At 36.9% G+C, this 25,072-nt stretch overlaps 1 protein-coding gene and 1 pseudogene across 5 annotated transcripts in view; both read right to left on the bottom strand.

The window, feature by feature from the left end:
• ANKS1B (ankyrin repeat and sterile alpha motif domain containing 1B) overlaps positions 1-25,072 on the bottom strand; it is a 914,119-nt gene that overhangs the window by 819,693 nt on the left and 69,354 nt on the right. The gene's annotated exons all lie outside the window — the stretch shown is intronic.
• On the bottom strand, positions 23,172-23,978 carry LOC117029437 (transformer-2 protein homolog alpha-like; annotated as a pseudogene).

Below are 25,072 nucleotides of genomic sequence, written 5' to 3'. Positions count from 1 at the left end.
TGAAAGCATATAATAAGAAGTCTTTGATGAATTTTAGGCATCTTATGAGTTTTTTCATAGATTTTAGCTAAATAAAAATTACATGCTCCCAAGCCGCCAAAATAATGTAAACCTGGCATTTCTCGTGTTAATGACAAAATCTAAACTCTGATGACCTACTTTATCATGACACTGATTCAAAAGAACCACAGATTCAATCAATAAAGTACCTTAAGTATCTCTATGTACCAGATAACTTATTTTAGAGGCTTTGAGGCTACAAAAGAACATTCACTTAAGAAATATTTCAAAATATTTTACTGAATGTCTAATATGCTAGGCATTGGGGATTGTTTCCACACAAGAGTTAGTTTCCAGCTTTTCTTAGAAATTTTATATCTTTCTAAATTCCAAGTCCTAAGAAAAATTAGTTAAGAAATAAGAATACTCAGAAACAAGAAAAATATTTTAATTCTTATCTGAGAATTAAAGCTTAACAACATGGAGACATTACTGGTTCAAAGGAATATACTGATGCCAAGTTAGAAGCAAGAGCAGCAAGTGCTGACATAACTCGTAGACTAGAAGGTGAAGGTCACCATTCCAGGAACCAGGGCAGGCAAACATCGGAACAAAGTGGTCACAATTAAATCAGCCACCCTTGTTTGTAGCTGTTGTCAAGTTATAAGTGTGTGTTCATGGCCCCGTTTGCTAAGAGTGAATCACTTGCAAATAAAATAAATATTAACACGTTGATACTTTATACAAACCCTGTGAGTGATGTTTCAAGAAGTAAGAAACATCTTACTTCCAAAGAGGTTTTGGAGGCAAAATAAGTGCTTATATTAGCAATTTTGACACATGTTTCTGTAAGGTGCTATTCGTTTTTCAAGGAGGTCTGAACGTTAAACTTTTTGAATGCTACCCAATAACTATTCATTGGTGTTTCCTATCATTTAAATATAGGCTACAGTTTTATATAAATACTACTAAACTTAATATTTCATATATTAAACAAATGTTTAGATATTCATAATAGTGCATATAGTATATAAAAAGTTTTGGAAGTATTTTTAAGAAGTTATGACTTCAGGGATTCCCCCAAATTCCTAGGAATTAAGATTGCTCCTGAATCTCAAAGATTAAGATTTATTGGGTATTTAGAAACACTACTTGGGTTAAAAAGTTGACAAGAGAGTCTCCCTTCTTCTTTGGAGTTCAGAGCTTAGAAAAGGGACAAAAATATGGAAACCAAAAAAAGTATTACAAGTGTTAGGATAAAATTCTATTTAAGATACAGTGAAGACATGAAGGGAGAAGACAGGCCAAATCAGTCTACAGAATTCTGAGAGGGGACTTCATGAAAAATGAGCTCAGTGCTTGAATTACGTTCGAAAGATTTTTTTTTTAAGTATTTTCCAGGTAGAGAGGAGGGAGGCCAGGTTGCTAAGCGGCACTAGAAACACAATACAGCGCTGGAGCAAAGGCGGGATCATGAAACACCTGTATTGTTCAGCAAACACCTGGTGAGGAAAGTGGGGGATTTCATAAGAGATGACTGGGAGAAGCAGATTGATTTAACTGACAGAGAAGTCTCCTAATGAATCAGAACGTCTTTCAAGAATCTTAAGCAGTTGATCGATATGTCATCAGATTTATATTTTAGAAAGATCCCTCTGGGGGACACATGGAGAATGGTTTCAAAATGTGTGAGACTCGAGATCAGTGTAGCAGGCTACCACACAGCTGGTCACCTCCCTAAACAATACAACTCCAGACATTGTTAAAGACACACACATATCCTACCATTATAGAGCGAAAACCTGTAAGAGGACTGGGGAACAGAAGTGGGTGTGAAGTTGAAAAAGGTAAAACAAATACAATTTTGAAAGAGAAAGAGAGAGAGAGAGAGAGAGAGAGAGAGAATGATGATGTTGATTGTACCATGAACTGAGAAGTATGATAAACTCAACTCTGCAGCTGAGGTACCGACACACACAAAAAATAAATAAATAAAAAATAAAAACAACTATATCTTTCCTATCTTTTTCATATAATCACTTCAAATAAAAAGGAAACTATGTTTTTAAAACTCTTTGGCATAGTAAATCAAGTTGTTAAGAAGGGCAATTTTTTAAAAAAAGAGATGTCTAGTTACTCTGTCACTGATGCTCCTGAGGAATCTATAGACGCCTCATTTATTTTCTAAAGAGTTTTGTTAGCCTCCTGATCCAGATTACCTGGGAATTAAAACTACAGAGTCTGTAGAATTTTTTTTTTTTTAGTTGTCCATAAGTAACTAATTGTTTTCATTGCTATTTTTCTTTCAGATTATATTTAGGGAAAGTTATTTATTAGAAGGACATCTATGAATCACAATCAGGCTAACCGCTCTTAGGCCTTCCTCCCCCATCATTCCATTCTGTTGATAGAGTTATGCAGATTCTGTAAACAATTAAATCTGTTCACATGCAAACAATGTTGGTTTAATAGAGAACAACAGGAAAGGAGTTCACACACTTCTTTTATGGTCTTCATGACCTACCCGTGCTCCTTTTAAAAGCGTACTAGTATATCCCATTGTGTATTCCCAAGCTGTTATACATAAGTGAATGTTCTTTTCAAAATTCTTTGGACGTGCTACTGGAGCAGCTCCAGAAAAAAAATGAACACTTTGTGGGATTTTTACTGCATTCCTTTTAGTAGCCAAATAGGAAGTTGGTGGGGGAGTAGAGCCAAAGATTAGAATAAATGCATTATTCATTTTTAACAGTAGGTTTTCTCTTTTTCTTCATTGTAATAATTCTAGAAGCGATTTTACTGTTAACACTGAATTTTTAGAGTGGTGTTTTATAAATCATTTTTACAAAGAAGGAGGCTAAAAAGATTTTCCGCTCACCATCAGTGCACAAATTGAACAAGTGACAATCTTCACATACAATATGCTTCCAATGAGCGTGCTCTTATGCTTAAAAAGGGAAACAAAGCATTTTGGATAGTATTTGTAAAAGGATAATTTAAAAAAAAAAAAAAAGAAAGCACAGAGCAAGTTTCAGAATGGAGAAGCATTTTTTTTCTAATGTAACATTTAAAGCAGGACATCTGTGTTATTTACATAATATTAAAATTATAACAATAAGAAAAAGCACAAAGGTAGACTTAAGAACCCAGCTCCTATGCTATAAAATGTTTTTGTTTTTGTCTAACAGTCCCCTGAACAAGGGTGCTATTGCTATTATCATGGCAGGGCAAATATGTCCTAAAAATTACCTCATATTTTCTGTGATGCTGACTAGTCCAGCTCATTCACATGTCTTGTTTAATGCAGCTAAAAATACTATAAATGCTATTTAGTTATCAAAGATATAAAGTACCATTCAAGTTTAGGGAAACGCTAAGATCTTTATTACAGAATAACAAATTACTCTCACCCACAGCTTTCATCTTCCCATTCAACATCCATATGTTGCAATCCGTTCTATTTTTCTCTTACACCACACCACCAAACATTTTTACTGCAGCAATAAGTGTGAGAATACAAAATCCAGTAAGGGTGGAGGGGAGTGAGAAACAGTGTAAAGGTGGAGAAGCTGATGCAGAGAAGGAAAATAAGATACATCTCCTTTGAATGCAGTTATGAATTGTAAACAAACGTCTCCAGGGAGCGCAGCCAGTGTTCCTCGACCAGACAGAAAGGACAGTCCGGCACAGAATTCTCTACCCCTAGACCTGGCTGTCGTGAGGAATGGAGAGCAATCCTCGTTAGGAACTAACATGTCACACCATGTTTCCTGTGGGCTGTACCACTCATTCATATGTAGGCTGACCTTTGGATAGGAGTTTTTTTTTCCTTTTTGCTGGTTTTCTATGTGGGTGCCTCTCAAATTTCTATTATCTATCCTTGACCTCTCTCCAAAAGCCAATCATGCATTTCCAGGCCCTGCCAATGATCTCCTTCACACATCTATCTCAACCTGCCCCCAAACCAAACTCATTTTCTCCTAACATGGAGAAAACAGGTCCACCCCTTGATTTTTTTCCCTGAGGCTGGCAACATTCTCCTAATCCTTGAAGGTTTAAATTTCAAAGGATCATTAATTTTCCTTCTCTCCCTGTCATCATATCAAGGTATTGCTAAATTATATAAAAGTCTGATAGCAAAAGATTTATCAAACCTATACCCCCTCTTTTCTAATTTCTACTCTAATCAATCCCAAAGTTTGGATTCTCAAGACCTCTCACTTAATGTGTTGCAAACACCTAACTAAGTCTCCTCACTTTAATCTCTTTACCCCCAATTCATTCTACCCCCTACTATCAGATTAATATTCCTTCAGCACAGCTGTGATTCTGCCACTACAATGCTCAAAACTCTTCAGGCGTTTCACACTGACTATTGAAAATATTTAAAATCCTTTGACTTAATTACCAAAGGGTTTCGTGATCCCACCTCAATCTAACTTTCAGAATGACATCACACAATCTCCTTCACAGTCTTCCTATTCAAACCACCAGACTATATATTATTACGGGGAATACACCTGAGCTTTCATAGCTGTGCCTTTGTTCACATTGTTTCTTCCATTAACCTTCCCTCCTAGTGTACTTTGTGATTGATACTAAGTGATAATGAGATGAAAAACAGATCTTATACAGATCCGAAGCTTCTTGGAGAAAGAGGAGGGCTTTGGAGTTAGATAGGACTGGAGGGTTGAATTTAGATGTTGCAATTACCAGCTATGTGACTTTGGGCAAGTTCTTAACCTGAGAGCTTCCTGATGTGTGAAATGAAAATAACATCATCTACCTAGGAGAGTTGCCAGGAGATTTAAATGATATACTTTAAAAGCCTGATACCATGTCTTGCATATAGGAAAGTCTTCATCTTTAGATACCAACATTAGCTTCCCAAGGCAGAATACACTGAAAATATTAATTTGTTAGCTCTAACCTGCCTACATCCTGACTTGCTGTAGACAGAGAACAACGGCAGCTTTTCTCTACTCCTTTTCTCCAAATTTGGACTTTTCAGAGACAACTAAGGCAAAGGTCACAGCTTATGCGTCTTCATCCTTTGCCCCGTGATCTTTCCATACTCCCACACCATCACACGGTGTCCCCAGATAGTTTCAGGCAAGGAGCATCGGTTTTAATGGATGGTTAGACAGCTGGAGAAACTGACTGACAGAGCCAGATAGGTAGATGGATCTCTTAGATGGGCAAATAATTTGGTTTCCCCTTCAAATCTATTTTCTTTAAAGAAGATTCAAAACTTTCTTCATGATGGAAGGGCACTGCACAATTGTAATATTTTTTTCCACTCTAAGCTAGTGTCTACTTTAGTGGGAAAGGGACATATTTAGATTGTGCTACATTATGGAAAACTGAGCTAACTAGTGTCATGTTTCTAATCTACTTCATTGATATTTTAGCACCCTTTATAGACTGGCCTCCTGAAATCCTAACTGACCTTAGTTCAAGTCTGTATACGCAAAATTACCTCAGGGAAAAAAATGGGTTATTTATATGGTGTTTGAATAAAGCCAACAGTCTCAGTCTTAATTCCAGAAGCAGTCAATGCCAAGACATCCTAGGCACAGCGGAAAGGAGTAGTTGGGAAATCCTGCCAGCTATGCTGCTTAGAATCCATTGAAAGCTGAAAGTCATAGTTCTGGGGCATTTGTTTACATGTTACTGTACCTCTGAAGGAAAGTACATGTAAACAGAGTGAAAAGGGCTTGACATAAAGCAGACTAATGAACTTATCTATTATTCATAGAAGCTTGAAAAAGTAGGCAGAAACTAGTTTAGAAACCATCCCAAAAAGTACACTTTGGTTTTTATTCAAAACTAAATTAGAAGTTCTCTTTCTTACACCTATGCCTTAACTTGGACTGCACAGTGAACATTTATGGGGATCTGGCTGCTTAGAATGCATTTCTTCCTTCTTTTGGTAACACTGTCCTCATTTCATTCTAGAGAACTCCTTCTTCTCTAGAATGCATTCAACATGCCCTGCCTTCTTCCTCAACATTGATGAGTAATAATACAGTGGTACCTCGTTTTTCAAACGTAATCCGTTCTGGAAGACCGTTCGAGTTCTGAAACGTTCGAAAACAGCCAACAGCTAGGCCTCAGGATCTTGCACTCAGCGGAAGCCACGTGACATGTTCGACTTCCAAGGCATGTTCGAAAACTGACTCATTTACTTCCAGGTTTACGGAGTTTGTAAACCGAAATGTTCGTCAATGGAGACGTTGGAAAACCAAGGTACTACGGTACAAGCTATGCCAAAATTTAGATCTAAAGTAGAGTGGCTTAAGAATGAGAAGATAAACTCCCAGAACTGGAGCTTTGACAAGACTACTGAGAAGACCCTGCTGTTCTGACACCTAATGCTACCCTGAGACTGTTCTCTGGCCCTTTGCTAAATTCAGTGAAACACCCAAAAACTTCCCAATAAATTCCTTTTCTGCTTCTGTAGCTCGAGTTGGTTTCTACTGCTGGCAACCTAAGTACTGGTGGAGATGAAGCCATTTTGCCTAATTTTGTGCCTGGTCTTCCCAACTGAAAAATACAGATACCTTAAATGAAACTACCCTGTACTAAAATAGTTTCTTATGGCTATATTACAAAAGTACCTGGCATACATTTATCAAACATATAGGACTTATAGGAGCTTTTTCCCCCAATCTTCTCTTCCTCATTTTTATCAGAATTCACGTTGTCCCCACTGATCCCTGCATTTCCCCATTATTCAATTTTCTTCATATTTGAGCCAAGATTTACTCTGGTAAGGTTAGCTGCATTGATTTATTTGTGAATGTGCTGCTCCAAGCAGTTAAGAAACTTACATAGCTCATATTGTAATTTACCGTTTATTATTTTCTTAGAATTTTTTACACCATAGCCCCTTATTCTAATAACTTTTATCCAAAATGTAATACTGTATTAAGAGAACTTTGTCAAAAAAAATTGTTAAAGGTATAATACTAGTACTTGCTCCCCTGGGTCTCTTCTATGAAATAAATTACCATAAGAAGATCTAAATTTGTAATTTAGCCTAGATAATTAATAGAAGTTTCGAAATCTGAAAAATGTAGTGATCACCTAATGTAAGTAAGCCTATCATTTTACAGATAAGGGAATTATGGTCTCCTTAAGCCATTCTCCTTGATTTCCAGCATCACCATTAATTTATGTTTATTTTTCTTGTCATTGAAAAGTGGTTTAAGGAAGAAGATAATGAACAAATATGTTCAGTAATCCTTCCCAAAGAAGACACCCCGAAAAAAGTAACCTGACTTCAGATAACATAAACAGTTGATTAACACATATTTTGTATGTTGTATGTATTATATACTGTATTCTTACAATAAACTAAGCTAAAGAAAATATTAAGAAAATCATAAAAAAAATACATGTACAGTATTTAATGAAAAAATGTCATGTATACGTGAACCTGCACAGTTCAAATCTGTGTTGTTTATGGAACATATATAATATATATATATATTATATGGAGAGAGAGAAAAGAGAGAGAGAAAGCGAGAGACATATATATATCTATATATTTGTATGTGTGTATGTACACAAACACACACACACAAACAACCAACTGGAAAGATACATAAGGGGTATTTCCGAGTGCTGGTAATGCTCTATTTCTTACTCTGAGTGGTAGTTGCATGGGGTTTTTTTGCTTTGCAATAATTCATAAAGTTGAACACTTATGATAAGCACCCTTTTCTATGTGTCTAATATACTTCAATTTAAATAAATCAGGAGAGGGAAAAAACGGTGAAAAAAACTGGGAGGAGAAAAAAATCACCAAGTGAAACAAAAATCAGTAATGTCCACACAGGAACCTGATACTAAAGATAAATATGTAATTTCATTAGGCTGTCTGAAATACTGAAAACAATTTTAAACAATATTAAAAGATTCATATTATTTTTGTGTACCCCTTGGCATTCATAGATCCTAGGCTGGGAATCATGCTCTAGTTTGAAAACAAATCATATTACCAGCCAAATATATTCAGCAAAATTTGCCTCTTCTATTTGTTAAACTATTTGTTACACTTATATTGAAAATTATCTCTTTAGGAAAATAAGATAATCCTAAGTAATACATTAAAATAAAACCATGAGGATCTTATTCTTAATTCTTCCTAATAGTAGGTATATTATAAACTGAAGTTTTTTCCATACAACTCCCAAATCGATGTTCCCTGTTAGTTCTTCTGTCAGGATTCAGATCTTACCTCTCCTTAACAACACAAACTATGTGACCTTGGGCAAGTTTCTTAACCAGTGCTTCAGTTTCCACGCCTGGAAAATGGAGATGATGTTGCTAGTACTACATCATAGGACTGTTGTGAGGATCAAATGCAATAACATATTAGTATTACAATACGTAAGTAAATCACTTAGCACGGGGTCTAAATGTTAAATTATTATCTTTGCCAGCCTACTTATTTTTAAAATGAAACACTATAACGTGGATTATTCTGTGAGCATGAGAAGGATTGTGGATACAAGGGCTTCACTGTGATATGATTGGGTTGAAAGGTAACCTTGCATTGGAGGACTTCCAGATATCAGTATCTGGAAGCCTTTTCTTTCTTTTTTTATTGGGGAATATTGGGGAACAGTGTGTTTTTCCAGGACCCATCAGTTCCCAGTTAAGTCATCGTTTTCAGTCTAGTTGTGGAGGGCACAGCTTACTGGCCCATGTGGGAAGAGAACCGGCGACCTTGGTGTTATGAGCACTGCTGCTCTAACTAACTGAGCCAACCCCTGGAAGCCTTTTCTTTAGTCTTTCAATTGTTTCAGAGAAGAATATATTGATCTCCTACCTGGAACGTACCTGCCTAGTTGATGATACTGTGCAAAGGAATGGAAAGGGAAGTTCAACTGTTCTGTATATAATCTTTTTTATCTATCCCCTTGTTTTCTGCTTCAAAATGTATCCCCTGACTTCAGCTGCACCTGATACATATCTCCAAGCCCTTCAAATATTGATAGCCATTAATTTCTTCGTGAGTCTTCTGTTCTTCAGCTAGACATAACCATCTTCTTCAACTGTGTACATATACTTCAATGATTTTTTTAATTAATCCATTTAAAAAATATCTAGTGACTGCTGTTGTGATGGTTAATATTACGTATTAACATGACTAAGCCATGGTACCCAGATATTTGGTTCAAGATTATTCTAGAGGCTTTTGTGAAGGTATTTTTAAAATGAGATTAACATGTAAATCATAATGCGGGAAGGCCTCATCCAATCAACTGAAGGCCTTAATAGAAAAAGTCTGACCACCCAGAAAGAAGAGAGAATTCTTCCAGTAAACCAACTTTGAACTTTAACGGCAACTCTTCCCTGAGTCTCTTCCAGCTGGTCTCTCCTAAAGATTTTGGTCTCTCCACAATCACCAATTTCTAAAATACACACACACACACACACACACACACACACACACACACACACACACACACACACACACACACCCTGTTGGTTCTGTTTTTCTGGAGAAGCTTGATGAATACTTTCATGTTCCAGGAACACCAGTAGGACACCCTACCCACCTTTGTGAATCTCCCAATCTAAATTTACTTCTTATGTCCACATAACTCTTTAAACTCTGCCTAAACCACACCATTTCAAATGCAATCTGGCTGGAAGAACAAAATAAGCTGAGATTTTTCACCTCCCTAATTCTATCTAATTATTGTTTCTTCAATGCAGCCAACGGGCAGCCTAGTTGCATCACTGCTTGTATTGAGCTCACCATGATAAAATGCCATAAGCTTCCCATAAGAACTGTTGCCAAGTCACATCTCACCACGTCTGCATTTGTGCAGCTGTTTTAGGAGGCCTGCATACAATACCTATCATTTTTTTCTACCAAATTTTGTCCCTTTCAGTTTACCAAACTAAAAAAGACATAGCAGAGATTAAGAGAAATCTCTGACATCATTAACCTTAAACAAAGTCTTAATTCAAATAGTTTTCACATAAATATGATGTTACTGAAGGTTTCAGAGAGTATTTGATATGCAAGGAAGGCAGGATGCATGTTGCTCTAGACAGAACTGGTTTCAAGTGCTGCCACTAAACTTACGAGTTTTATGACTGGACAAATTGCTTATTTCTCCAAGAATGTCAATTTCTTTTTCAGTAAAATGGGAACAATAAAACTCACACCAGCGGATTGCTCTGAGGATTAAAATACACATAAAGCACTTGACCTAATGCCTAGTACATAGCAAGTATTTGATATGTGTCTCCTTTGAAACACAAAGTAAAGTACTCAGAAAGAGTCAGATCCATTCCAACTTCACATTCCCTTGGATCAGCCTATCGCCTAAATTGTCTAGCCACTCTTGGCATTGAAGGAGGAAGAGAGAAGGAGGGAAGGAAGGAGAGAGGGAGGGGATGCAGACAGATGAATGATTTGTAGTTGTTGCACAAAGTTGGAATAATGACAATGAATACTTTGGAATTTGGACATACATCCAGGGGAACAAGTGACTAGTGTTAAAGGCTACAAATATTTTAGAAGATATCCAATAGTTTAGAAAAATACTTTCATTTAGTGTCTTGGCAAATTACAACTTCTAGCCAGAGAGGAATAAATTCAATAACTTCTAGCCAGAGAGGAATAAATTCAATGACGTTTAGGATTTGGTTGAATATTTAAATTGCATTTCAGAATGTTGGATTTGCAAAATCTAAAATAAATTTTGCCAAGTCCTTGACTTTTTTTTACTTGCATGTATTGAAGGGAAAGCCAGCTTGTAGATTTGAATCATTTAGATTTGACTCATTAAAATGTATAGCGTGTTTTATCAAGACACAAAATCTGCCCCAAATAATTTACAGTTTAACTCAGAAAAAAAGAAAGTCTTATATAAACCACAGCTCTCAAAGACTAAGTTGCTGAGCCTTGGAAGAAGAGTAACTCAGAAAGGCCTCATAAAAGAAAGAAATTTTGAAGAGGTAATTAAATGAGTAAAATGGCCCTGAATACACAGGAAATGGAAAAACCATTCCAGATATGCAGACAGAAGTGATATTACATAACGGCTGACAAGGACCATATGCAAATTTCAGTTATTGGATTTTGACTTAAAGATATTTTTCAAAAATGTCTGGAAGAACAACTGGATCTTTGGAGCATCCATAAAATTACTGTCAGGATATGTTTATTCAACAAATGATTACTGTGTGTCTCCACATACTGCGTGTCTCCACATACAAGTCTCTCTAACAAACACTGGGAAACAAGGCTGGACAGACAGACATGCGCTTATCTTCTGAACGCTTACAGTCTATGGCAAAAACAGATTTAAAAAAAAATAGTGAGGACACAACATAATTACAAACTACAGTAAGAGCTAGGAAGGATAAAAATATAAATAGTAGTCTTTATACATAGATTTTTCAGTTGCAATGTTAGGGCCATTAATAAAAATGAATAATAAATTTTCAAATTCTTAGAGACCTCGAAGCTCATCACAAACAGTTTTTCCAAGGAGAACCTAAGACATTGTTGGGGGTCAGGGGGATTTCCTCTACCCTTCTCAGTTCTTCTGGCTGGTCTAACAGATTAACAAGAGAAAATAACCACATTTAATTATGTATGTACATATGAGGGTTCCATAAGAATATGAGACTGGAGGACAAATCAAGCAGTTGAGGCATATATGCCCTTGAGCTAAGTAGAAAGGGGGATAGTGGTTTGGACTTCAAAAGGGAGAAAAGCAATTCACAGAAAGATGGAAAAGTGCAAACGTTTGGTAAACAAATTCTTGCCATCCACCCAGAAACAATGAGACTCAGAGGGGAGTCTAACAAACAGACTTTGCTTGGTTCCTCTCTGTCTGCCACATTTAGTTTGTATTATGCTGAGGCAGTAGCTCCCTTCCTGGACAGGTCTTTCTATCTGAATTCCTTTAGGCAGGTAAGGAGGTAAAAGACTCTTCCTGACTTTGTTTCTTAAAAATAACCAGTTTAAAAATAATCAATATCCCCCCAAAATGCATATTTGGGGGTGGCAAACTCTGCTCCCCCCTCAGCATCCATACATAAAGTGCTTTGATCAAGGCAAGGGGCAAAAGAAGCAGCAAAGGAGATCAGAATACAGATCAATACCTAATTCAATACCCTAGATACATTCCTTTATTCAATTTTTACTGAGCATCTTCTATGATAGGGCACTATATTGAGTGCTGCAGAGTAGGCAAAAATTAAATACACCTGCCCTCAACTCTCAAAGAGCTGACCATCCTGGAAGGGAGAGAAGCATGAAACAAATGATGTTCAGGAAAGTGTAAGTATAAAAAGTATAAGAGATGCTCTATTCCTGAGCTTTCATTTTCTTCATTATTTTTATCAAAGTAATACATGCACATAGTCAAAGCGTGCGAAAAGACGTAAAACACAGCAGTCCTGTGTTAACCCCTGTCCTGGTCACCCCACTATCAAAACTCTCCCGTTCCCAGATGTAACCACGTTACACTCATTCAGCTGCTACCTCTGGCATTTACCTCCATGCTTCTAAATCATGTGTATACACTACTGATATATTGGTATCCTACATGGTTATGAGGATTTTTCACTTTATTTCCCCGGCCTCAGACTCCCAGTATGGTTGAAATATGATTTGGGGCTATAGCAATAATTGTTTTTAGAATGACTAAGTAAATATTGCTTACTTACAATTAACACATTATATTATAATTATATTTCCTTTCTGTAATACCTTTTTTTTCCCCCCTAAAGTTGGTTTGTATGTACCTTATTGTTCTTTTTTGATCTCTGGGTAAATTTTACCCCACATTCCAAGAACTCAAAAGACATTCTTCCATGTTTCCCTGATAATGAGACCTAGTTGGACAATCAGCTCTAAGCGTCTTTTGCAGCAAAAATTAATATAAGACCTGGTCTTATTTTACTATAATATAAGACCAGGTAAAATATAATATAAGAATATAATATAATAATATAACATAACATAACATAACTTAAATAATATAATATATAATACCAGCTCTTACATTAATGTTTGCTCCAAAAGACACATTAGAGCTGATTGTCCAGCTAGGTCTTATTTTCAGGGAAACACGGTAAATACAATTTTCCTAAAGTCAAACCTATCAGATAATCTGGTTTTTCCTGTGGCTATATATACCTCCTTTGCCATCTCTCAGGTTCAGGTTTCATAGACTATACCTTCCATATGTAAAGATAGGGAATTGGTAGTTGTCAATGTCTGGAAATATAACTAATTTCAAACATTCTACCTTTTTGCATCCCACCTCACCCTTCGCCCACAATCTCACCCTACCTTCTTTAATACTTAGCATCTCTGATTCCTGAGTCTTTCTCAGAGTCTGCTGGATGAATCATTTGCTTATCACCGGTATGTCCCTCTACAGATGGGTAGATTTGACATTCTGACTGCTAAGTTATGTATAATTCTTCCATCTGCTTTCTATCTTCCTATCTGTAAACAAGGGTTAGAGATACCTCCTAGTTTTACTAAAGATGGAATATGTGTATCTATTGTTATTGTTTATGTGTTGTTTTTAAGTGATGCCTGGTAAGGGACAGAAGTATTTTTTTCTGCCGTTTTTAAACAGACTCTAATTATGAACAAAATATGCACCACAGCAAAACTCTACCCACTAATAACAGGTAGCATTGGTGATTACACACCACCAGTTTAGAAAGGCTATTATATTGCTGATTATCCATTTCTGGTATTATGATGTAGCAGCATGAATTCTGCTATCCATATGGTCTTTGTGTCAATATCCATAAAATTCTCTTTATGTCAATCTCTTAATCTGAAAAATGTAAAGTGATGGTGAGAATTAAGTAAAAAAAGTACTCAGCACATAAATAATAAATACTATTTACTGTGATGAACTCCAACAGATCCAATTTTCCCAAGTAGTGAGAGTGACAGGCACTATTCTAAGTATTTTACAGGTATGAACTTACTGAATCTTGGATACAATACTATAATGTAGGTACTATTACCAGGCCGATTTTATGAAGGACGAAATTGATGCACAAATAGACTAACCAACTTGCCCACAGTCACACAGCCAAAGATAGATACTTGGGGTTTAATTCCAAATAAATTGGTTCTAGAGACTTTGATCTTAACAACTTATACTATACAGCCCAAGGACGCCATCATGCAAATTTGCGTCCCCAGGTTCTGCTTAGTTCTCTTATGGAATGCCAGTTAAATTATATTTGGTACCATCAACAAACGTCCAAACTTTAACATCCCAAAATGACACTGCAAAATGTAAACCAAATTATTTCCACATTAAACTGACTTCTGTATAAAGGCAGTAGTACAGAATGGTTGTGTACCTGATACTCACTTCCATAAAGAGTAAAGAGCACAAAACATTAAAATGCCATACAATTTTTAAGCCTATTGGTCCCAAATCATTCACTGTGATTATATCCTTTAGCATATACGAAGAAATGTTTTCTAAGTAAATCTTCTTTGTGTGAACCGAAAGATTTATAAAAGGGAAAACTTAGCTTCCTCTGCCAAGAGACCCATTAAGACACAGTTCTTAATTAACTAAGCAATTAGTCATGACAAGTGAAAGCTAAAATGAAACACAAATACATAATTTTGTGATTGCTTTTCCTCCACTAAAACTATCAGCTAGAATTTAATAGTAAGTGTCCTTTGGGTTCTGGTTTAAGTAAGATTCCACCCTGTCTCTCCTACTGACTGCAGCCATCAAATCTGAACAGAAGACATAGAACAGCTATTTGAAAGTTCCAAAGACTGAATTATAACAGGTAGATTAGACAAAAAGAACAGAATTCAAAATACCAAAAATGAATTTCTTCTTTTTCCTTCAGTATCCCCCAGCCTGGACTCAAGTTTCACCAAAACCAAAAGAAGATACCGAGATGCAAACAGAGTGAGTTCCAGAGAAGCCCACCAGTTCTCGCTCAACACGCAAAAAAAAAAGATTCCTAACATTCAAAGAGAGAGAGGAAATCCCAAACTTTCTTTTATTATTATTATTTTTTTAATGTTCTCTTCCCTTACGCTTCAGTCCCCAGGCAATCCTGTGGCAGTAGGAGCAGCAACAGTGAGAGTAGGGAATGACCCACAGATGCCTAAAACATGGAGGAAGGAAAAAAATTCCTTCCCAGTTGGAGGGGTTGTGGTCCCTTATATTTGGTTGCTTTTTTTCTCTCTCTGTCTATTTACTTCTTGGCCTTGAACATAGGTAGAGCCATGGGACACGTGCAGCACAACAGAATAACTAAAGCCCCAGTTTTCTGGTCAGGGGATATTAAAAATAACATGGGATATTATAGAGAGGAAGAGTCTTGGGATATGAGTTCATCCTGAGCTGTACATGCATGGATATGATCCTAAACACCACAACAAAGATTGAGAACTGAGCTAAATTAGAGACTACTGCCAGATGTCAGACTGACCACTTGGTTGCTAGCTAACACATGGGACAGATCAAAATAGAACTACAAAGGCTTTGAAATGGAACTGACATTGAAGCCACAAATCACAGGAGGGCTGGTCAGAACTTGCAACCTGACTCTCTGGGTTGACTGTCTACTACAATAAAACTATCAACACCCTTCACAGGATATAAATAAGACCGAGTCTCATAATATTCAAAATGTCCAGAATACAATGAAAAATTGCTCAGCATTACAAAGACTTAGGAAAATGCCGACTTACATGGGAGAAAAGCAATTACAGATATCAACAACAAGATGACACATATGTTAGAATTACCTGACAAAGATGTTAAAGTAGTTATAAAAAGACACTCTTGAAATGACTGCAATGACAGAAGTTTCAGCAAGGAAATAGAAGATATAAAAAAGAAACAAATGTAGAATTCATAACTAAAAAAATACAATAACCAAAATTGACAAAGGAAAGTGTCAGTGAACTTGAAGACAGATATAAATTATCTAATTTAAACAAAAGAGGGAAAACAAAAATATTTAAAAAGTATATAGGACATCATAAAAATGGCAACGGGATGGTGAACCTCTTAAAATCTCCCCTGGAATTTACAACAAATTAAAAAACTATAACTCCACAAAGGACTCCCTGCACAGCAGACAGGCAAGACGAAGAGGCCCACTACTGAATTCACCTAAAGGTGGGCGAATCGCGCGAGCAGGGGAGGAAGGAAGGGCTTAGTGCGGAGACAGAGACACAAGGGCACAGGACGCAGACCTAGCTCAGTGCTCCGAGCTTGCTGCATGTTGGAACGACCGCAGCTGCGGGAGAGGGAAGAACTTGTACTGCTAGGGCTCCATTTATGGCCCACAGGGCTGAAGGGACAGCATATAACACGGCTGAACCCAACGCTCACGGCAGAGACCTCGGAGCAAAGACTGAGGGAAGAAGGTTGAAAACGGTGGTTTAAGCCCTCACTGCTGCAGAGAACGGAAGCCTTAGGCACTGAGACTAGCTGCCCCCTCCCTACCCTCCCAGAGCTCGTCCCGCCCCCACCTGCCCAGTGCTAGAAGCAGAACAGTAGCAGTATCAGATCAAAAGAACAGAATATTTGCAGTTCTGAGACCTGTGGTCCACAGACACAGATTCGCAGCCCAACTAGTTCCAGCAAAGGGGAGGGAGCCATGGAAGCAGGACTGGCTGTAGTGGTGGTTGTTGCCATTGCTCTGGGTCACAACTCACAACGCACCCCGCCCCTGTCCCCACCTATAAAGGTGGATCCTGCAGGAGTAAACAGAGCTGCTGAAACACACAGGCTCTGAATCTGGTGCAGGAAGAGCTTTGGAACTTCAGAAGCTCTCCACATCCCCCAACGAAGGCAGTGTCCTATGACCCAGGCGAACTGTTAACAGAGGAGAAGCCCGTCTCCCAGGGAATCCCCCCATTGTGTGAGAAGCTGCAAAAGTGCAGAGAAAACATAGCACTACCATGTGAGAGAGAAAAAAAAGCTGCAGTCGAAGAGAAAATAAAACATGTTACCAACAAGTACTGGAAAAAAAAAGAAAGACCTCTTCCTATCTACCTGTTGCAGAAGCCACTCCTGTAGATGTCTAGGAAGAGAAATAATAAATCAGTAATTGCCATGAATAACCAAGGCAACAAGACAGCTCAGAAAGAAACTGAAAAGTCTCCAGAAAGGAACTTAAAGATATGGAAATATGTGACTTAAATGACAGAGAATTCAAGATTGCAGTTCTGAAAAAACTCAACGAGATGCAAGACAACACAGAAAGGCAGTTTAATGAACTCAGAAACACAATCAAAGAACAACATGAGCATTTTACGAAAGAGATTGAAATTTAAAAAAAGAACCAAATAGAATTTCTAGAGATTAAGAACTCAATAGAAGAAATTAAGAATGAAATAGCCAGCTTAGGTAGTAGAGTTGACCAGATGGAGTAAAGAATCAGTGACATCGAAGATAGAAACCTGGAAATGACACAGATGGAAGAAGAAAGTGACTTGAGACTTAAAAGAAATGAAAGAACTCTACAAGAACTTTCTGACTCCATCAGAAAGAGCAATATAAGAATAATGAGTATACCAGAAGGAGAAGAAAGAGAGAAGGGAACAAAGAATATATTCAAACAAATTGTTGATGAGAACTTCCCAAACTTGTGGACAGAACTGGATCCTCGAATCCAAGAAGCAAATAGAACACCTAATTACTTCGATCCCAACAGGCCTTCTCCAAGGCACATTGTATTGAAGCTGTCTAAAATCAACGACAAAGAAAGAATCCTCAAGGTAGCCAGGGAAAAGAAGACGGTAACCTACAAAGGAAAGCCCATTAGATTATCATCAGATTTTTCAGCACAAACTACAAGCCAGAAGGGAGTGGAACCAAATATTCAAACTATTGAAAGACAGAAATTATGAGCCAAGAATAATATATCCAGCAAAGATATTATTTAGACATGAAGGAGGAATAAAGACCTTTCCAGACGTACAGAAGCTGAGGGAATTTTCTAATACACGACCTGCACTACAAAAAATACTAAAGGAGGCTATTCGACCACCATAAACAGGGACAATTTGTGGCAACCAAAACATAAAAAGGGGAAGAGTAAAGGCCTGAACCAGAATATGGGAATGGAGAAAGTAAGCGTGCTGAAGAAAATGGAATACTCTAAATATCAAACTTTCTTTTACATAAACTTAAGGGTAACCACTCAAAAAAATCCAGAACTGAAATATATACTGTAACGAAAGAAGAAACAGAGGGAAATATCATAGAATACCACCACACAGAAATAATAGACAACAACCAAAAGGCAAAAAAACAATGGAGACACAGCCTTACCAGAAAACTAAAGATAGAATGACAGGAACTCCTCACATATCAGTAATCACCATAAATGTAAGTGGACTGAACTCACCAATAAAAAGGCACAGAGAAGCAGATTGGATCAAAAAACTAAACCCAACCATATGTTGTCTCCAAGAGACACATCTCAGCTACAAGGACAAGCATAGACTCAAAGTGAAAGGGTGGAAATTGACTCTCCAAGCAAATGGTATCCAGAGAAAATCACGTATAGCCATAATGATATCAGATGAAACAGACTTCAGGGTGAAAAAGCTAACAAGAGACAAAGATGGACATTTGCATAATGGTAAAGGGGACTATACAACAAGAAGACATAACAGTCATTAATATTTATGTCCCCAATCAGAGAGCATCGAAATATACCAAGAAACTACTAACAGAACTAAAGGGAGAAATTGACCAAAACACAATTATACTAGGGGACTTAAATACATCATTGACAGCTATGGATAGCTCATCCAAACAGAAAATAAATAACGAAATAGCAGCCCTAAATGACATATTAGATGAAATGGACATAATTGTCATATATAGAGCACTTTATCCTAAAACATCAGACTATACATTTTTTTCTAGTGTACATGGAACATTCTCAAGGATAGACCATATACTGGGACATAAAATCAGCCTTAGCAAATTTAAGAAGACTGAAATCATACCAAGCACATTCTCTGATCACAAGGCTTTGAAATTGGATATCTACTGCTAAAAGAAAGCAGGAAAAAACACAAATACATGGAGATTAAACAACATACTTTTAAAGAACGACCGGGTCAAAGAAGAAATTAAAGGAGCGATCAAAAGATACATAGAAACAAATGACAATGAAAATACATCCTACCAAAATTTTGGGGATGCAGCGAAAGCAGTTTTAAGAGGGAAATTTATATCATTACAGGCCTAGCTCAAGAAACAAGAAAAATCCCAAATAAATAACCTCATGTTACACCTTAAAGAACTAGAAAAAGAAGAACAAATGAAACCCAAGGTCAGCAGAAGAAAGGAAATAACAAAAATCAGAGCAGAACTAAATGAAATAGAGAACAAAAAGACAATAGAAAAAATTAATGTGACAAAGAGCTGGTTCTTTGAAAAGATTAACACAATTGACAAACCGTTGGCTAGACTCACTAAGATAAAAAGAGAGAAGACACTAATTAACAAAATCAGAAATGAAAAAGGGGAAGTTATCACGGACACCACAGAAATACAAAGGATCATCCAAGAATACTATGGACTATATGCCACCAAATTCAATAACCTAGAAGACATGGACAAGTTCTTAGAAACATATAGCTTTCCTAGGCTGAACCATGAAGAACTGGAAAATCTAAACAGACCGATCACCAGTAACGAAATTGAATCAGTCATCCAAAACCTTCCCAAAAGCAAAAGTCCGGGACCAGATGGCTTCACTAGTGAATTCTACCAAACCTTCAAAGAGGATCTAATACCAACCCTGCTCAAACTCTTCCAAAAATTAAAGAAGAGACAGTACTCCCTAACTCATTTTATGAGGCCAACATTACCCTGATACCAAAACCTGGTAAGGACAACACAAAAAAAGAAAACTACAGACCAATATCTCTGATGAATACAGATGCAAAAATCCTAAACAAAATTCTATCAAATCGAATACAACAATGCATTAAAAAGATTATTCATCACGACCAAGTGGGGTTCATCCCCGCACAAGGATGGTTCAACATCTGCAAATTCATCAATGTGATACATCACATAAACAAATAAAGAACAAAAATCATATGATTATATCAATTGATGCAGAAAAAGCATTTGACAAGATACAACATCCATTTATGGTTAAAACACTTAATAAAATAGGCATAGAAGGAAAATACCTTAACATAATAAAGGCCATATGTGACAAACCCTCAGCTAATCTCATAATTAATGGTGAAAAACTGAAGCACTTTGCTCTACGTTCAGGCACACGACAGGGCTGTCCCCTATCACCTCTGCTTTTCAACATAGTGTTGGTAGTCCTCGCCAGAGCAATCAGGCAAGAGAAAGAAATAAAAGGCATCCAAATTGGAAATGAAGAAGTTAAATTGTCACTCTTTGCAGATGACATGATGCTATATATAGGAAACCCTAAAGACTCCACCAAAAAGTTATTAGAAACAATTAACGAATACAGTAAAGTAGCCGGCTACAAAATCAATGTACAAAAGTCCATTGCGTTCCTATATACTAACAATGAAATCTCAGAAAAAGAAATACAAAAAACAATTCCTTTTACAATTGCAGCAAAAAGAATAAAATACCTAGGAATAAACTTAACCAAGGATGTGAAAGATCTATATGCTGAAAACTATAAGACATTTTTAAAAGAAATTGAAGAAGACACAAAGAAATGGAAAGGCATTCTGTACTCATGGATTGGAAGAATCAACATAGTTAAAATGGCCATATTACCCAAAGCAATATACAGATTTAATGCAATCCCCATCAAAATCCCAATGGCATTTTTTTAAAAGAAATAGAACAAAAAATCATCGGATTTGTTTGGAACCACAAAAGACCCCGAATAGCCAAAGCACTCTCAAGAAAAAAAAAAAAAAATACTGGATGTATCACACTCCCTGACTTTAGCTTGTACTACAGGGCTACAAGAATCAAAACAGCATGGTATTGGCAGAAAAACAGACACATAGACCAATAGAATAGAATTGAGAACCCAGAAATAAAACCACATAAATATGGACAGATAATTTTTGACAAAAAAGCAAAAAACACACAATGGAGAAAAGACAGCCTCTTCAATAAATGGTGCTGGGAGAACTGGATAGCCACGTGCAAAAGAATGAAACTGGACTGCTGTCACCATATACCAAAATTAATTCAAAATGGGTCAAAGATTTAAGCATAAGACCTGACACAATAAACTGCATAGAAGAAAAGACAGGTACTAAACTTATGGACCTCGGGTTCAAAGAGCATTTTATGAATTTGACTCCAAAGGCAAGGGAAATAAAAGCTAAAATAAACGAATGGGACTATATGAAACTTAAAAGCTTCTGCACAGCAAAAGAAACTATCGACAAAATAAAGAGGCAACCAACTGAGTGGGAGAAGATTTTTGCAAACAACACCTCCTATAAGGGGCTAATATCCAAAATATACAAGGAATTCATACAACTCAACAACAAAAAAACACAAAACACCCAATTGAAAAATGGGCAGAGGACCTCAAGAGACATTTCTCCAAAGAGGAAATATAAATGGCATATAGACATATGAAAAAATGTTCAACATCACTAATCATCAGAGAAATGCAAATAAAAACCACAATGAGATATCACCTCTCCCCAGTTAGAATGGCTATCATCAACAAGACAAATAGTAATAAGTGTTGCAGAGATTGTGGAGAAAAAGGCACCCTCATACACTGTTGGTGGGAATACAGATTGGTGCAGTCGCTATGGAAGGAAGAATTGGAAAGCCACGTGCAAAAGAATGAAACTAGACTGCTGTCACCATGTAACCAAAATTAACTCAAAATGGATCAAAGACCTAAACAAAGGACGTGAAACAATAAAATGCATTGAAGAAAACATAGGTACTAAAATTATGGACCTTGGGTTCAAAGAGCATTTTTGACCTCAAAGGCAAGGGAAGTAAAACCTAAAATAAATCAATGGGACTATATCAAACTTAAAAGCTTCTGCACAGCAAAAGAAACCATCGACAAAATAAAGAGGCAACCAACAGAATGGGAGAAGATTTTTGCAAATGACGCCTCCAATAAGGGACTAATAACCAAAATATATAGGGAACTCATACAACTCAACAACAACAAAAAAACAAACAATCCAATTAAAAAATGGGTAGAGGACCTGAAAGAAGACATACAAATGGCAAATAGACATGAAAAATTATTCAACAACCCTAATCATCAGAGAAATGCAAATAAAAACCACAATGAGATATCACCTCACACCAGTTAGAATGGCTATCATCAACAAGACAAATAATAACATGTGTTGGAGAGGCTGTGGAGAGAAAGGAACCATCATGTATTGGTGGGAATGCAGATTGGTGCAGCCGCTATGGAAGGCAGTGTAGAGGTTCCTAAAAAAATTAAGAATAGAATTACCATATGATCCAGCAATCCCTCTCCTGGGTATCCATCCAAAAATCTGAAAACATTTATCCATAAAAACATATGTGCTCCAATGTTCATTGAAGCTTTACTTACAGTGGCCAAGACATGGAAACAACGAGTGTCCTTCGACAGATGACTGGATAAAGAAGTTGTGGTAAACATACACAGTGGAATACTATTCTGCCATAAGAAAAGATGAAATAGTACCATTTGCAACAACATGGATGGATCTTGAGATTATAATGCTAAGTGAAATAAGTCAGACAGAAAAAGTAGAAAACTACTTTGATTTCACTGATATGTGGTATATAAAACTGAAAACAACAAAAGCACAAGACAAACAAATGAAGAAACAAAAACTCATAGCCACAGACAACAGTTTAGTGGGTACCAGAGGGTAAGGGGGTGGGGGTGGTAGATAAGGGTAAAGGGGATCAAATATATGGTGATGGAAAGAGAACTGACTCTGGGTGGTGAACACACGATGTGATATAGAGGTGATGTAATACAGAATTGTACACCTGAAATCTATGTAACTTTACTAACAATTGTCACCCCAATAAACTTTAATTAAAAAAAGATGTAGGAAGGATTAGAAGTTTAGGGAAATCCAGAATTAAACAACAAAAGAGAGAAAAAGAAAGAGATAAAGATGTCCTCAACTGCTACCAGTCTGTTTATCAATAGCATCTTGGGCTGCAGGAATGAGATCTTGATCATGATCCGTATTAACTGCAGTAAGGAGAAAGTGATCTGCGCTGGTACTCATAGTCTTCAAATCTGTCATAACCCCGCTCATATCCTCTATCATAGTAAGAATCTGACGTCTGCCTCCTCCACCACCGCCACCATGAGTTGGTCTGTCCATGTAGACACCTGATATAATGTGTGTGCGCTCTCTTGGTGACAGAGTAATCCACAGGAATTCTTCTACCGTCCAGCTCCATTCCATTTGCCCTTTCCATAGCCTCCTTTGAGTAATCCATTCTCTCAAAATAAACAGAAGCAAACTCTCTTGATTGTCCAGTTCACTGATCATAAACCATACTGACACCACTCATGGTCCATATGGAAAAAGTACTTCATGAAGACCCCTCTCTCTGTTGTGTACAAACTGAGGCCAGACATTCCAAAACAAGTTGGTTTCTGAATTCACTCTGCTGCCTGTATGTTTCCTCTGGTTAGAGTCTGCAGAACAACTTCGGGTCTTCCATGCTGGGATTCTGGTATATATGACCTACTTCAAGATCGTGTCCTATGAGAGTGAGAATGCCTTCTGGATCACGTGTAACATCTATAAGAATGCCTCCTGCACATGAATGGTGGATTTTGATCTTGACCAAGAATGGGATACAGAATGTTTGGAAACCCTTGATGGACTGCAAGATCCTGACCTGCTCTCCAATTTTACACGAGCAAAAGTTCCCGTTGGAGATATTTTCTGAGAGTGAGAGTCTGCCCTTGAAGTTGTTCTCTACATCATTCATGTTGGCCAAGAGCCCCCCAGAATTAAATAGGAGACAAGTCTCAGTTTGAGGGTCGATGGCCAATCAACCCAGTAACTGGGCCATAGGGAGAAGAAAAGAGTCACAACAAAGGCCACTCCTCTCCTTTCCACTCCACTCCCACTTGGTCACAGGCTCCTGCAAGATGGCACTGACCTTGAAAAATAACGGCTAAAAACTTTCTAGATTTATTCTCTATATCTATGGGTTTGTTTGTTTTGTTTATTTATTTTGTTCTCTAGATTCCACATACAAGTGAGATCATATGGTATTTGTCTTTCTCAGTCTGACTTATTTCACTTAGCACAATACCTTCTGGTCCATCTGTGTTGTCACAAATGGTAAGATTTCATTTTTTATGGCAGAATAATATTCCATTGTATATATGTACCATAATTTCTTTATCCAATTGTTTGAGAAAGACAAATATCATATGATTTCACTTGTATGTGGAATCTAAAGAACAGAATAAATGAACAAACAAAACAGAAAGAGACCCATAGATACAGAGAACAAACTCATGGTTACCAGATGTAGGGGAGGGTTAAGGGGAAAGGTGAGAAAGGCGAAGGAATTAAAAAGTACAAATTGGTAGTTACAGAAGAGTCACAGGGATGTGAAATACAGTATGGGGAATATACTGTAGTCAATAATATTTTTTAAATCATGTATAATGTCATATGGGTAACAGACTTATCGGGGGGATCACTTCATAAATTATATAAATGTCTAACCACTATGCTGTATACCTGAATGAAACTAATATAAAATCATATTGAATGTCAACTATAATTTTTAAAAAATAGTCACAGGGATATATAGTACACCATAGGGAATATAGTCAATAACATTCAAATAACTATGTACAGTGTCAGATTGGTAATAGACTTATTGGGGTTATTACTTGGTGAGGTATATAAATTCTAATCAGTGTGTTGTTTTGTACACCTGAAACTAATAAAAAAAAATTTTTAAAAATCCTTACAAATTTGGCAAAGGACATAAACCCAGAGATTCAAAAAGCTCAGTGAACCCCTAGAATAAACCCAGAGATATTAATGCCTAGACATAAGACA

Source organism: Rhinolophus ferrumequinum, chromosome 10 (genome assembly GCF_004115265.2).
Source record: "Rhinolophus ferrumequinum isolate MPI-CBG mRhiFer1 chromosome 10, mRhiFer1_v1.p, whole genome shotgun sequence".
NCBI lineage: Eukaryota > Metazoa > Chordata > Mammalia > Chiroptera > Rhinolophidae > Rhinolophus > Rhinolophus ferrumequinum.
The sequence above is the reverse complement of the archived record's forward strand: the minus strand, read 5'-3'. Positions and strand labels throughout refer to the sequence as shown.